The sequence below is a fragment of the Fukomys damarensis genome, unplaced genomic scaffold, assembly GCF_012274545.1.
Source record: "Fukomys damarensis isolate Sample0158 unplaced genomic scaffold, DMR_v1.0_HiC HiC_scaffold_1, whole genome shotgun sequence".
Taxonomy (NCBI): Eukaryota; Metazoa; Chordata; class Mammalia; order Rodentia; family Bathyergidae; genus Fukomys; species Fukomys damarensis.
Genome location: NW_022900913.1, coordinates 57,867,237 through 57,881,479, shown reverse-complemented (window position 1 = coordinate 57,881,479; position 14,243 = coordinate 57,867,237). Strand labels below are relative to the sequence as shown.

At 39.2% G+C, this 14,243-nt stretch overlaps 1 long non-coding RNA gene across 6 annotated transcripts in view; it reads left to right on the top strand.

Annotated features, from left to right (window-relative positions):
- LOC104858787 overlaps positions 1 to 14,243 on the top strand; it is a 107,451-nt gene that overhangs the window by 20,828 nt on the left and 72,380 nt on the right. For 5 of the 6 annotated variants that reach the window (XR_004516320.1, XR_004516323.1, XR_004516322.1 and 2 more), the window contains one exon: positions 6,907 to 7,058. This is a non-coding gene — a long non-coding RNA (uncharacterized LOC104858787). Of the gene's footprint in view, positions 1 to 6,906; positions 7,059 to 10,932; positions 11,023 to 14,243 lie in introns of those variants that run through there. The other variant, XR_004516327.1, reaches the window with a different exon arrangement.

Here is a 14,243-nt window from a genome sequence, read left to right as displayed (position 1 = left end):
AAAAAAAAAAAAAAAAAAAAAAAAAATCTAACAAAAAATATCATGTACCAAATATCAGTACCAAAGAGTAAGGTAAGGCCTTACTCTATGAACTTAGTTCTATCCATGTTTCTGGTCAAAAATTGAATGGGAGGAAAACTCAAATTCAATGGTTAGGTTCAATGTTGACCTTATGCAGAAATTTGATCAAGAAAATCAGAGAAATAACAAAAGATAATGACTCTGATTGCCTTGAACTCACTCTGATAGAAGACCTCCAGCTGTGCAGCAGCTCCCCTCCGTAGAGGCTCAGGTCAGTCACTAGGAACATGGCACATGTGAAGACTTGCCCATGTGCTAACTACCAGAAAATGAAGATATCCACCAGTTCCCAGAGATTCCCCTAATGTTTAGGGAACAGAAACTTGATGAGATGGAAAGCCAGGTGACTGACAACCAAAATATAAGTTTTATAGAGACCTCCTGAACCTCATCATCACAGTTTGAGGAGGAAGACACTTCTTCCACCACACAGACCACCACCTGTGCGAATTTAGGGCAGGCCCTCTGCTGGCTGTGGAAAGAAATCTTTTTGACTCTATGAAGGAGTGAGGACCCCAAGCAATCCACCTTCAAACTGCCATCAGCTAGAACCAAAGAGAAGAAAATGTTGGCTGGGGATTTAACTCAGTGGTTCCACCGCCTGCCTTGTTAGCTCAAGTCCCAAGTTCAACCCCAGTACCAAAAAAACACTGAGGAGAAGAAAGTGCCTTAAGAATAGGATTTGACTTCAAGAGCCCCTTGAATAATTAGTACAACCAGATCTTTAAACTATTTGCTAGCCCCTATTCCACAATTTGGATAGTTTTTTTTTCCTCCATAAAACAAATGCTCTCATTTTTAAAATGCAAATAAAAAATTAAGAGAGAAGAAGAAACCATTGTACAGCCAGTTGCCATGTTGGCAACTGGGTCTCAACTCTGCACACCCTGAAGAACACTGTAGAATCCCATTCCCATCCCTCTTGGATTCAGAAAAGGCTTTTTGGTCATACTTCTATTTTTGTGTGTGCAAGGGCTGAGATACTGAGGCAAGAATTCTGAAAGACATTATAGTGAGCACTTGAAAGGGGGAGCCTTCAGCTTACAAGTAACTGTCTACCATATCTGCAGCTGAAGATGAGACATGACCAGGAGAGTGGCAAAGGGGCATCATTTCTGCTCTAAGGACAGCATTATGCCTCAGTGTGCCAGATTCCTTCCCTCTGGGTCTTGATATAGGAGCTAGGATGTGGCTAAGCTGGCTGGGAAAACAAGCAGGACCTGTCAATCACAAGATCCCAGGGCAACTCTACGACCCTATATGTAAAATTTACAAATTCCAAAGAGATGTGGAAAAGAAAAAAAGAGCAGCCTTTATGGAAAGCTGCTACCATGTATGTTTGCATGGTAGACCGTGCCTCATCTGAACAACATGTTTACTTTTACTTTTACCCTCTTTTTCTCTTTGTCCACCTCAGTTAGCTCTGCAGAGCTGGTTTCTGTCATACCCGTTTACCCCACATTTTTCAAATAAAATTTTTGGCATCATTATTGGCTTGTCTGATCCAATTCTTTGTTCAATGCAAGAAGGACCTAGAAAACTTTTGATTGGTGAGCTGTTTCTAAACTACCCTATAACATTTGGTGAACCAGCAAAGAGGTAACATTTTGGTGTGGCTAGGCACAAGAGTGAATGAAGTTCAGGTACCAAAGAGTAGGGTAAGGCCTATATGGTCACACTTTTTTGTTTTTCTCTGCAAGATTTTTTTTCCTCTCTCCCTCTTATCCTCACTCTCCTCTCTAAGCTGGGAAAGCAGAAGACTGTTCTAAAGGTACACAGGGAGCTATTCATTGCTTTTCTTGCTGTGGGAGTGGGGGAAGGGAATGTAGGCTTTTATTTTTCTTTCTAGTGGGTTGCCTTCACTCTGCAGGTGCATTTGTTTGTTGTGTTTTTTGCTAAGTTAGCCTGGTCTCCCCTTAACCTACTTTGCAAATGGCTTTTTCTTGATTAGTGTTTTGGTTGGGGGTGCTGCAATGTTCCCTTACTGCGTGGCTAGCAGCCATGTTACCTTGCCAGGTGGTCAGTCTCCATCTTCTTTTCTTACATCACTATGCATAACTTTTAGATATAGATGCGTCACCAGCTGCCGCTATTGTTTTGTTTTGCTTTTTTTGTTTTTGTTTTTGTTTTCTTTAGTAACTGGTCTTGCAAGCTAGGCATATGGGCTTATGGAGAGCAAGAGAAGGAAACTTTTTCTTTCTTCCCACACAAAAAGTGAAAATAGTATACTATCCCTTTAAGCACTTTTATGGATGGAGGACCCTGCTTCACCCTTCAGCCCTGGGCAAATGTGATTGCTTGTGGAGGGGTGAATATAAGTATGCAAGTAAAACTGGAGGGCTGCTTCAATCCCAGTGAAGCATTTCAGTCTTACCTAGTTCCATAGGGGGAGAAATATGAACTCAAGGAAAAAAATTGTCCATTTTAAAAGCAGAACCCAGGGCTAGGAGCCCTTCACTCTGTCTAAGATCCCACCTGAAGCCATCATCAACTAGCTTTTGTATTTCTCTGTTCAAATACAAGGAAGTTAAAGACCTATGCTGATGCCTAAACTGAATGGCTAATTAATGTAACAGTGTAAAAACAAAAAACAAAAAAAAGATCCATTCTAGCTCTTAGTACAGTACTTCTTTGGTCAGAATCAATGCAAGCAATACATTTTTCATATGGTTTCTAAGTTCAAATTGGACCATGAAGAAGTTCATTGAGGTGGTTAAAAGAACTTTGCTTTGGAAAGTTCTAACATTACCTCACAAAATTTGGATTAGGCAAGACCAACAGATGGCCCAGCCCCCTTTTCTCTAATGATTTAATGTGTCCACAAGTTTAGGGGGTGTGGGTCATGGTAAAATGATGCCAGCATCACTCTGAGGTTCTCAGATGCATCTATCCAATGTAGGGACTTGGGAAGGGGACATTACCAGGACCTCTGCTTTGGGTCCTAGCCTGTGAACCACTACAGCACAAGGCAAATTCAAGAACAGACAGAAATGAGACTTGAGTAGAGAAGCTGAGTCTTGGGTCCTGGTCAGTGCTGCTGGTGGCAGCAAAGATAAAGGCCCCCAAGCATATCCAATATTTATTGAATACAATTGTGAGAAGGAATAGGGAACAGGGTTTGCTTTGAAGGCATCTACTAAAACACTGCTGAACACCTGGCATGATGGCACCATGTAGGGCTGTCAGGAAGTAAGCACTGTTTATATGGCTTGGATAGAACAAACCAGTACTGGGACCAGGTACAATTAGCATGTACCCCAACAGATCAGTGAGAAGCCATAATTCAGGGGAAAGGGTTTTAATTGGGGGTCACACTACCTCAGCTGCATGAACAGTCCTGCTACTTCACAGACCAGGGCCTAGGTTTCCATGGTAGCCACTGAGGGAGGGCCTATACTTGCCCAGTCCACCATCTGACATGCCCACTTATGTCACATAGAGCTTCAGTCTGACTCCTGATATAAAACAATATAGACAAATTATGGAAGGTAAGAAGCACATGCCACTCATAGCGCACTAGCACTGGGCAGGGATGTCTCCTACAATCCAGATTTTGTAAAGTTGCACAAGGGGCACCTGTGGACTTCAGGTCTCCTCTTATGCATGGGACATGGCCTTAAGGAGCAGAAACCTAGTTGTCTCCCTTCTCTCTTTCTCTATGTCCCAGACAAGCAGATGGATAATTAATGGGATCTTGTCACCAGCAGATTTTGATGACTTCACTACTAGGCCATATCTTTGATGAATGGGGAAGGTATGATCCTGACAGTTTAAAACAAGAATAGCTTATCTACTATTGTAATATAATCTGGGTTCAAAGTGAACTAGGAGGTAGCAAAAGATGAGTATGGGATGGTACTTGAGACTATGAGACTATTGTCCAGTTACGGTATTTCTGCTTGAAACATGAAAGGTTGAGTAAACTGACCTATGTTGGGGCTTTTACAACTTTATTTTTAATTGTGTGAGACAGCGTCTTGCTGTGTAGTTCAGCCAGGCCTTTAAATCACTATGTAGCCCAGCCAGACCTCAAACTCATGGCAATTCTCCTGCCTCAGCCTCCCAAGTGCTGGGATTGCAGGTGTGCACCACCATGCCCAGCTATAATTCTTTATCTGAGGCAAAGTTTAAAAACTATGGTAGTTAGTACAGGTTCTGAGGAAGACAAAGATATCCTGGATGACCCTGTTCTAAGACCTCCATTTGTCTCTCAAGCGGAGGTGGGTCTCTGATCTGCCTGATGATATGGGGAATTCTCTTCTACCTCCTCCTTATAGTTCCCAGGCCAATAAATCAGGCCCCTTCTTGTTATAGATGTACAAGAAGCTAGGAACTAAGCAAATGAACAATGTTCTTTAAAAAGAAAAGAAACCACCTTAAAAAGGTTATTCCCCCTTCAACAGAACCAAACTGGACTGTAATACTAGTCAGACTAGAAATGATGTCTGATATGCTAGCTGCTTTTACCAGGGAAATAAAGAGGTGTGTGAGTCTTTTGTAAATATAGTAATATAGATCCATCCTGTAGGGAGGGAGAGGCACTAATGGGACAATATTTCATTTGTCATTCAGCCCCAGATACTCAGCATAAGCTACAAAAACTTCAGACGGGGTCTCAGACACCTATGACCTAATTGCTAGACCTTTTCTGTGTTCAAAAATTGGGACCCAGAGAAGATAGAAAAGAGAAAGCCAGATTATAGCCATTACAATTGGTAATGCTTTAAACCCACCCAGGTCATCTGAGGAAAAACCTACAGGCAACCAAGAAAATTATTCCTGTTTCAAGTGTAAAGAGACTAGTCACTGGGCACAAAATTACATCAAGCCCATGCCTAGGCCCTGTTCCCATGGCACTGGACATTTGACTGTCCCTGCTCCCAGAGAGGGGGTAGGCCAACCAAAACCCTCATTTCCCTCTCAGAACTGAAGAGGCCCAGGAAACCTGCCGCACCCCTGTCCATATCACCATCTCCTCTGAAAAACTCTGGGTAGCCTTAGACATCATGCGTGAGCCAGTTCAACTGCTTATAATTACAGGGGCAGCTTGTTCTGTTTTGATTTCCTTCTCTGGAAAACTCTCCTTTAAGTCCATAGTTGGGCTGAACCCATAGTCAGAGATTCTTTACTCCTCTGACATGTCACTTGAAGGCCAAATGTTTAACCATGAGTTTCTAATTGTCCTATAGTGTCCTACTCCTTAGGACAAGGAAGAATTAAAAAGAGACTCTGGTGATACTTAGGAAACAAACTTATCCTTCCCCAAGAATACAGTGAAAAGCTATAAAAACACTTCATGATTCTTTCCATATGAAAAAAGATGCTGCATTGAAAACTGTCACTTGAGTTTCCACAGGATTAAGACTAGCAGCAACTGCTAAACAGCTCTGCAAAGTTTTCCCACTTTGTCCCTACAGCACCCTAGGCAAGCTCAGACTGCCTCCTTTATTAGCACCTGTACAGAGAGGGACATTCCCTGGCGAGGACTGGTAATGAGTCTTTACCCATATGCTACCATACGGAAGATTTAAACAGATGTTGGTCCTAATTGACACCTTTGCAAGCAGAATTAAAGCTTTTCCTACCCATTCAGAAAAGGCTACAGAAGTAGGTAAGGTTCTTCTTAAAGAAATTATCCCAAGATTTGGATTGCCAGTCTCTCCAGAGTGACAGTGGACCTTCTTTTACTTTACAAATAACTGTGGTAGTGGCAAAGACTTTAGGAATAAAGTACCACCTTCATTCCACTTAGTGGCTACAATCTTCTGGAAAGGTAGAGCCAAACAGACCCTAAAGCAAGCTCTAACAAAACATTTCCAAGAGCTATCTGAGTCCTAGCTTCAACTGCTACCTATAGCACTCATGTGGGTTCATAACATGCCCAAAACTTGGCTAAGTGTGAGCCCATTTGAAATGTTATATGGAAGTACATTTGCATACTCTGATATGATAGTAGACCGAGAGACCATGAGACTCTTACAATAGTTCATCAATCTGAGCCAAGTACAACAAGCTAGCCAAATGTATGGGAACAGAATCCTGCCAGCTCCTGGCCAAGAAAGATGGCAACCAAGTGCTTGTAAAAACTTAGAAAGAGAAAACAGCAGCAGACCAGTTAAAGCCAAAATAAAAGGGCCCCTTTTCAGTGCTCCTTGCAACACCCCCTGCAGTAAAGATGACAGAAGTATACAATTAGATTTATCTTTCTAAAATAAAGCCAATCCCACTTGAACTGTCTAAATAATAAGACAGGAAAAAAGAAATAAAATAAATACAGGATAAGAAACCTGTTAGGTAGGAAGTGATGAAGCTTCTATATATAGGTGGAGTTACTGTTTCCAGTGTCTCACATCTCATTTTTTCAAACAGGAATCATATTGTTTTCAGGAGTTAGGCTCTAAAATCAGGGTAAAAAAAAAATGTAACTCCAGCAGGATCTCAAGTCTTTTAAAAAAAAAAAAAACTGTAAGAAGGGAAATGTCAGAGGTAAAAATACTCTTTAAGTCTCTTTATATTTCTTAAAATAGAATATGCACATTTTGTTTGTAGAGATTAGATAAAAATTTATGCATGGCAAGTTTGAAGTCTCATGACTATTGGAAAGATCCTCTGTAGATAGTTAAGTATTCCAACCTTCCTGCTGTTAAGATTTAATTGTTAAGTCCTAAAATGAACTGAGGCTAAATTGGTTGCTAACATATTCGTGATTCTAATAGGGTCACTATGATTGGTGTCACTATTATTCTTCTTTTTACTATTAACGATTTCTGTTATGAGCCCATTATTTGTGATGTTTTGCAAATATTTGGCTCTTGTCTCTTTTAGCTGGCTGAAGAGTGGGCTGGTTGTGGTGCTGGAGATGGCCTTGTGCATGCTAGGCAACGACTCTATCCTTGTGCTGCACCTTAGACTCATGGCACTGAACCTATGGCAAGTGTGCAGAAGTGGACTATTTGTATCATTGAAACATCTAAAAGGTTTGCTATTACTGCCCCCTAGACTGTTGTCTTTTGACTTTGCTTATGGTAATTTTTACTATATAGTTGTAGTAATAGTAATAATAATAGTAGTAATTGTATCTGGAATTTGAATTATAGTTATCCTTTTCCCACACTCAGTTTATAAAGCGATTCGCCTATTTTCTTTTAGTACTTATTTGATTTCACTCAACCTTGACATCTCTGATCCCTTTAGAGTCTATTCTTATGAGTTATGGGTCCAGTTTTATCTTTTGCCAAGTGGCTTTATCCTGTTTTAGTACACTGCCCACTGTTTTCACTGCTGCCACACATTTATACTCTCTCATGGTGAATCACTTCTGCCCATACTGAATCACATTAGTGTTTTTGTTTATTTGGTTTCAAAGGGTACTGTTTTCTGAAACTGTTTATAGATTCTGGGAATGTACCTTATTTGGAGCCCTAAAGCCTCCTGAAAAGAATACTGTATTTAAAAAATACTTTTCTGATTGTCCAGCCCTTTTCAGGGATTGTAATATTTTAAATAAGGTAGATGATTTACTTCCCTTAAGAAGTTCAACTTGTGAAAGTATGTGGACAATAATTTTGAAATGTTTTAAGTAGCATAAAACTAGTGAAATTTACATTTTAAGTTACTGTCTAAATACCAGCAAATATTTGTCTGCACTGAGGCAGTCAGGCTTTATGGAGGAATTGCTTTTGAATTATTCATTTCAGCTGCAAATACTTGGAAACCTAACTGTTGCTTAAACCTTTATTTCATTCTCATATCACGAAATCTGGAGGTAGGTGGTTGGTGGCATTGCTTTAGCAGCTCAACAGGGTCAGGAATAGCACCTCTGCAATTCTGCTGGTCTTCCACACATGGTTCCAAGATGGCTGCTGAAGCACCAACTACTGCATCTGAGTTTAAAGTAGGAAAAAAGCAAGGGAGCAGATAATCTGCACCTGACCTATGTGTCAATCCTTTAGAAAACTTCTGCATATGTCTCCTTGGCCAGAACTCTATCATCTGTAGATGCAGGAGAGGCAGAGAAATAGAATATTTAAATTTTCTAATCCATATCACAAGAAACAGCAAAGAGGAGAGGATGGGGAATAGTGATTCATTCAGCCAGCCAATGGACTATGCCACCTAAAGTGTGCCACAGGAAAGTGCCTTGTTTCTGCTTCCTGAATACAATACCTGGTATGACATAAGACTGAGATCACAGCACAAGATCTTGTGTAATCTAAGGAAAATACAGCTTAAGATCTTATGTTAGTTTATGTATCAGGGATGGAAGGGACATAAGAGTGAGTTTAGAGGCAGTCTCCAGAAAGATCATGCTGGAGAGGCTTGACTAGAGGGTTAGATTAGAGTTCTTAGAATCCCAAATCCCAACCTCTAGGCAAAGGAGAGAGAATGGAGGTTGAGTTAATCACTAGTGGCCAATGGTTTAATCATTATGTCCAGTTAATGCAAACTCTATAATCCTGCTAAACAGTAGAGTTTGGAGTGCTGCTAGATCATGAGCACATTGATGAGCTGGGAGGGTGTCGTATGCAGAGGGCGTGGAATCGCAGTACTCCTTGCCACATACCTTGCCCATGAATCTCCTCCATTTGGCTGTTCCTGAGTTGTATCTTTTATAATAACCAGTTATGGTAAGTAAAGTATTTTTCTGAGTTTATTTTTTGAGGACTTCAAGAGGTTTATCAAACCTGATAAAGGCCACTCCTGAATTTATAGCCAGTGAGACAGAAGTACCAGTGACAACACAGGGCTTGTGACTGACATCTGAAGTGAAGGCAGTCTTATGGGACTAAGCCTTAACTTGTGGGATCTGAAGCTAACTCCAAGTAGTGACAGAACTGACTGGAACTGCAGGGTATCCAGCTTGTGTCAGTGTTGGTAGTGTGGAATAGGAAAAGACAACACACATTTGGTGTCAGAAGTGTTACGAACAAAATCATCTTAGAGGTCCCCCCAGAGCAAAATGAGGAGACAATGAGTCACAGCGAGGGCCAGCTTACTCAGGCAGAGGGGAGGAGTGGACCCAGAAAAGTGGACAAAAGAAACAGGTATTGATGGCACTAAGATTAACCATGAGTATCAAGGAAGAGAATGACAGTGATTCAGAGAGACCAAGGAAGTTAGCTATGGATAAAAAGGGGTTTAGAAGGGCTGAAGACATGGCAGGCAAGTTGATGAATGACTCTGAGGTAGATGATTTTGGCCAGCTCTGGGGCTGAGGTCAGTGGCATGAAAAGTAAACTAGGTACTAAGACAGCTTAGGAGTGTCAGAGCCCTCAGTGAGAGACATCCTAAGGATTAGAGAAGGTGATGAAGATCCAATATTAAAGACAGACTCATATTGTGGATCTGACCATCTGACTTAGCCAGATCTTCTCAGCTACATTGAGTGTGTTAGTCACTTAATAAACTTCAAGAAATGTATAATGGCAAAATTATTTTGTGACCAACTGATGCTAATTTATGCAGATTGAGAGATTCACAGAATTTCTTTAAATTTTCAGAGCCATGTGGTAAAAGGAGTGCTTATAAGATGTCTGAGGAGAAAAGTCCTGATTCATTTCCTTTGTCTTTATCTCCACTCCATTGGCCCACACCCCCACAAGTGTCAATCTGGTTAAGGGCAGCTTTATGTTCCCTCATGAGCTACAGATGTGAAGATAAAGCCAGTAAACCAAAGGCAGATATAGACTGCAACTTGTAGAGTTGGCCCATGCCTGGCTGTGGAAAGTGGGTATTTATGTCTGGCTGCTAGCTCTGTTTAATCAGCCTAGCAAATTTCAGAGAAGTTGCAAATGCAGTATGCACAGAGAGGTTAGTGATTTTGTGGCTTTTTCCTATCAGGGCATTTTGTCCCTTATTGGAGTTGTCTGTCAGGCATCACTGTCCTCAGCCTTCTTCCCTGTACCACTATGATGAAGACTCTGCTTGTTAACAAAGGTGCCCTCAGTACAAGATTGTTTGTGAACTTGAGTGTTTGGAAATTACAAAACTCATCAGTGACCAAAGTGTGCTGTTTGACATGCATGTTTGAAGGCAAAAAGATTGGATTCTGCAGTACAGACATTTGTGGGTTCCTTTGTGTGTTTTGAAAACTATTTGAGAATTATACTGCTCGGGAAGAGAGAATACAGCAAGCTGAGAACAGAGACCCATACCCACAGAAATAGATGAGCCCCATGATGAGCAAGGCAGAAAAGTTGGGAACGAAATCATAGATTCAGACATCTAGCCCCCTCCTCCCATCCAGTGTCCTTGCTCTATAAATAGCTAAGGAAGCTAGATGGAATTCGACAGGGATGATCTCAGAAGCAGAATGGATTAGAGAAAGAGGAACATTGAACACAGTCTCTGAAGTGGCTATGAGCTAAGGGTCAATCTTTGAAGGCCCTATTTCTATTTCTCTCTCTGATTTACCTGATTTCTTGGACAAAAATCTCACCTGACCCATCTGTTTCAACATTGATTTCTTCCATTTCTTCCTGGTTAGGTGATACAACTTTCTTCTAGTAATCTCTTCACCTGATCATGATTGTTGCTGATAGCCCTCCTCACAATTACCTGTGGGGAAATTCCTCAACCTAGTGTTTCTTCTTTGGTATGACTTTATAGTCATCTAAGATTAATAATAAAGCAAGGAAATAGAATATTTTGTCTGGGATATTCTAATACTGCAACCAAAAATGTCTCCAGACATAACCAAATATTGTCAGAGGGCAAAATCACTGTAAGACAAGAATCTTTAGTAGCTAGACATATAAGAAAAATCAAAGGTTCAAGAAAAAAAATCAAAGAAATGGCATGGCAGTGAGATAAACATACATTACTAAAACAACATATGATTTTTTTTTAAAGTGAGCAAGCCAACAGAAAGTGGTCAATGACCATACTGTAGAAGAAAATATAACTCAAGGACAAAGGAGAAAACTTCAAAGTCTATCTCATTATTAAGTAAGTTAAATATTATAAATTCAGTGAGAGTGCAAAGTTTATGTAGTAAAATAACAAAATGTGTTGAAGAGAGAGATTGTAGTAAAAAAAAAATGAATTGAGTTCCAAAATAACACCACTGTAGAACAAAAAAATTCAAAATATCAAGAAGTTAATGACGGAATTAAATATAAAATTGATGACAAAGAGAAAGAGTTAAATATATAAAATGCAGAAGAAAAAGTCAATTCAGTTAAAGCACTTAAATAATATATTATAAATATACAGGACCCAAAAGAATGATATAATATAAGGATAAATAGCTATCTTTAAAGATTTCTCTAAATGATACAAAATAAGCATTCAGAAACAAGATGGTTAGAGGCTAATAAATTAAGATGCTGGATTATGGGTACATGAGATTATATCATTCTTGTACAAAGTATAATGTTTTAAAATTTTTTGGTCCTGGGCATATACATACTCCCCCTCCCTTTTTTTGGAGATAGGGTTCTCATTAAGTTGCCCAGGCCAGACTTGATCTCAGAGTCTTCCTGCCTACATTTCCCTTAGCGATGGGTGTGTGTGCTATTGCACCTACCTTTAATTTTTTTATAATAAAAAATTATTAAAAATCAAAATGCTGTGGGGATTTAGCTCAGTGGTTTTGGTGCCTGCCTTGCAAGCACGAGGTCCCGAGTTCAATCCCTGGTACCAATAAATAAATAAATAAATAAATAAATAAATATCAAAATGCTTATTAAAAAACACAAAGTATTGACCACCATTTGAAATGGGCATGCAATGGATTGGGGGGGGGCAAGAAAAGAAAAATGATTGCAATTAAGCCATGAACTGGTTCTTTAGCCAATTTTTTTTTTTTCGGTACTGGGGACTAACCCCAGGGCCTTATACACTGAGCCACATCTCCAGCCCTTTTTTGATTTTTAAATTTTGAGATGGGTCTCTGTAAAATGTCAGGGCTGGGCTCAAACTTGTGATCCTCTTGCCTTAGCCTCCCAGGAATGCTGCATGCCTAGCTTTAAATTTCTTATAGAAAGAAAGAACTCTTTAGATTCCAGGCACAAAACCACAAGGGAGGACCAGGGATTTAGTTCAGCAGTGCTGTACCTGCCTAGCAAGTGCAAGGTCCTGAATTCAATTTCCAGTACCAAACAAACAAAACGACAAGGGAGAAAAATGCTGACCTCTACTTTCTCTACAGCAACATCAATGCCAGCTGCTCATACACGAAGTATGACTCAAGAATATTACACCCAGACAGACTGAACTTTCAGGGCAAATATAAAATTGACGACAGAGAAAGAATTAAATATATAAAATGCAGAGGAAAAAGACAATTCAGTTAAAGCAATGAAGCAGAAGGCAGAAAATCTTAAGCTGAAAGTATTCAAGGACTACAGAATTGGAAAAATTATAGATGTTGAATCTAGCCCACAGTGACACCATGCCTGCCTGACAAGCACAAAATCCTGAGTTTGATTCATGGTACTGGAATAAATACATAAAGATATTTGCTACAAAAAAAGATGATTTAGAAATCATTTTTTTAAGAACAAAATCAAAATTAAATACTGGGAGAAAATGGAAAAATATGCATATATTTCTGGGAGGAAAATATATGTGGCCCAAATTTACTGAAACCAGGCAAGTTATGCTTCAAGGTAAGGGAAGAGTATTTCAAATGTAAAAAAGTTCATGAGCTATAATATTCATGAGTGCTCTTGAAAATCTTTCTTGTCTAAGAGGTTCAGTGACTCAAAAAGTGAATCAAAACAGAGGACTCAAGTGGGAAGAAAATGTGGTAAAGGGGCCAGGAATTAAGCTCAGTGGTTCCACTGCCTGTCTTATAAGTACAAGGTCCCGAGTTCAATCCCTAGTACAAAAAAAAAAGAAAGAGAAAGAAAGAAAGAAAGAAAGAAAGAAAGAAAGAAAGAAAGAAAGAAAGAAAGAAAGAAAGAAAGGAAGAAGAAAGAAAGAAAATGTGGTAAAATGATTGCCAAATTCATAGCAATTTAAATTAAAATAAAGACAAGCATATTGGTGGAAATTATTACAAAACAATAAATATTTGAATTATCTGTGAATATAATATCTGATAATTTAAAAATGATAGTATAAGAACAATTATATGATGGGTATGAATTACAAAAAGAATACACAAAACTGCCATTTTCTTTGTATTTCTTGGAAGGAAGTCAATCTATAATCTAAATTGAAATGTTGCTTTAAAATGAATGACTAATCTATTAATGATTTTCATTATTTTTTTCTTCAGATCAATTTGGAATAAAAATATATTCATTCCAACAATTCTTTCAATTTTATTTACAGATCATTTTTATATTAAATTCAAGTTATCAATATAAATTTGTCGGCCTATCTGGCTACCTGTCTTGCAAGCTGGGTATTAAATCCTGGATCTTGCACACTTTAGTAAGCACTCTGGCTGAGTCCCATTCCAAGTCCCATTCAATATTTTTAAAAAAGTAAAACAGCATTTTTTTGTAGGAATTTATAAGATGATCCTGAGATTTATGTGGAGATGTAAAGTGTCTAGAAGAGCCAAAACAGTCTTGAAAAGGAAGAAAGTTGGAGGACTCCCTTCCCAACTTCAAAACATAGCAAACCTACACTGTTTAAGACAGTGTAGTGCTGGCATAAGGATAGGCATAATGATGAAACAATGAAATCAATCTGAGAGCCCAGAAATAAACTTTCACATCAAATTTTGACAAGAGTGCTATGATCATTAAATAAAAAATAATAGTCTTTGAACAAATGGTTCTGAGACAAGTAGATACCCTGTAAGGAGAACTGTCCTAGAAACCTAGTCAAAGTAACACCACTTTGTATTGGGCCCCTGTTTAGCTGTCCAGAGAGCTGTCACCTTGATCTAGGTCATCATGCATTGCTGTGACTTGACAGTACTTGCAAAGACCAGCAGAGTTCCTGATGAGGATGGGATGGACTTCTTATTGTCTCTGATCCTCTCCTCCTTTTACCTATTTTAATCAGAACAATAGTTTTTTGAGTGGGAGGTAGTCATTTCAGTGGTGCCACTGCCCCTAAGCCATCCACACTATAAAGAACCCAATGAACTCTTTTACTTGCCAAGGACTTTTCCAAATAATTCTTTGGTATTTTGATACTAACTCAATTCAGAGCAGACATTTCTTTTACATATGCCCAAGAAATTCACGGAACAGTTGAAG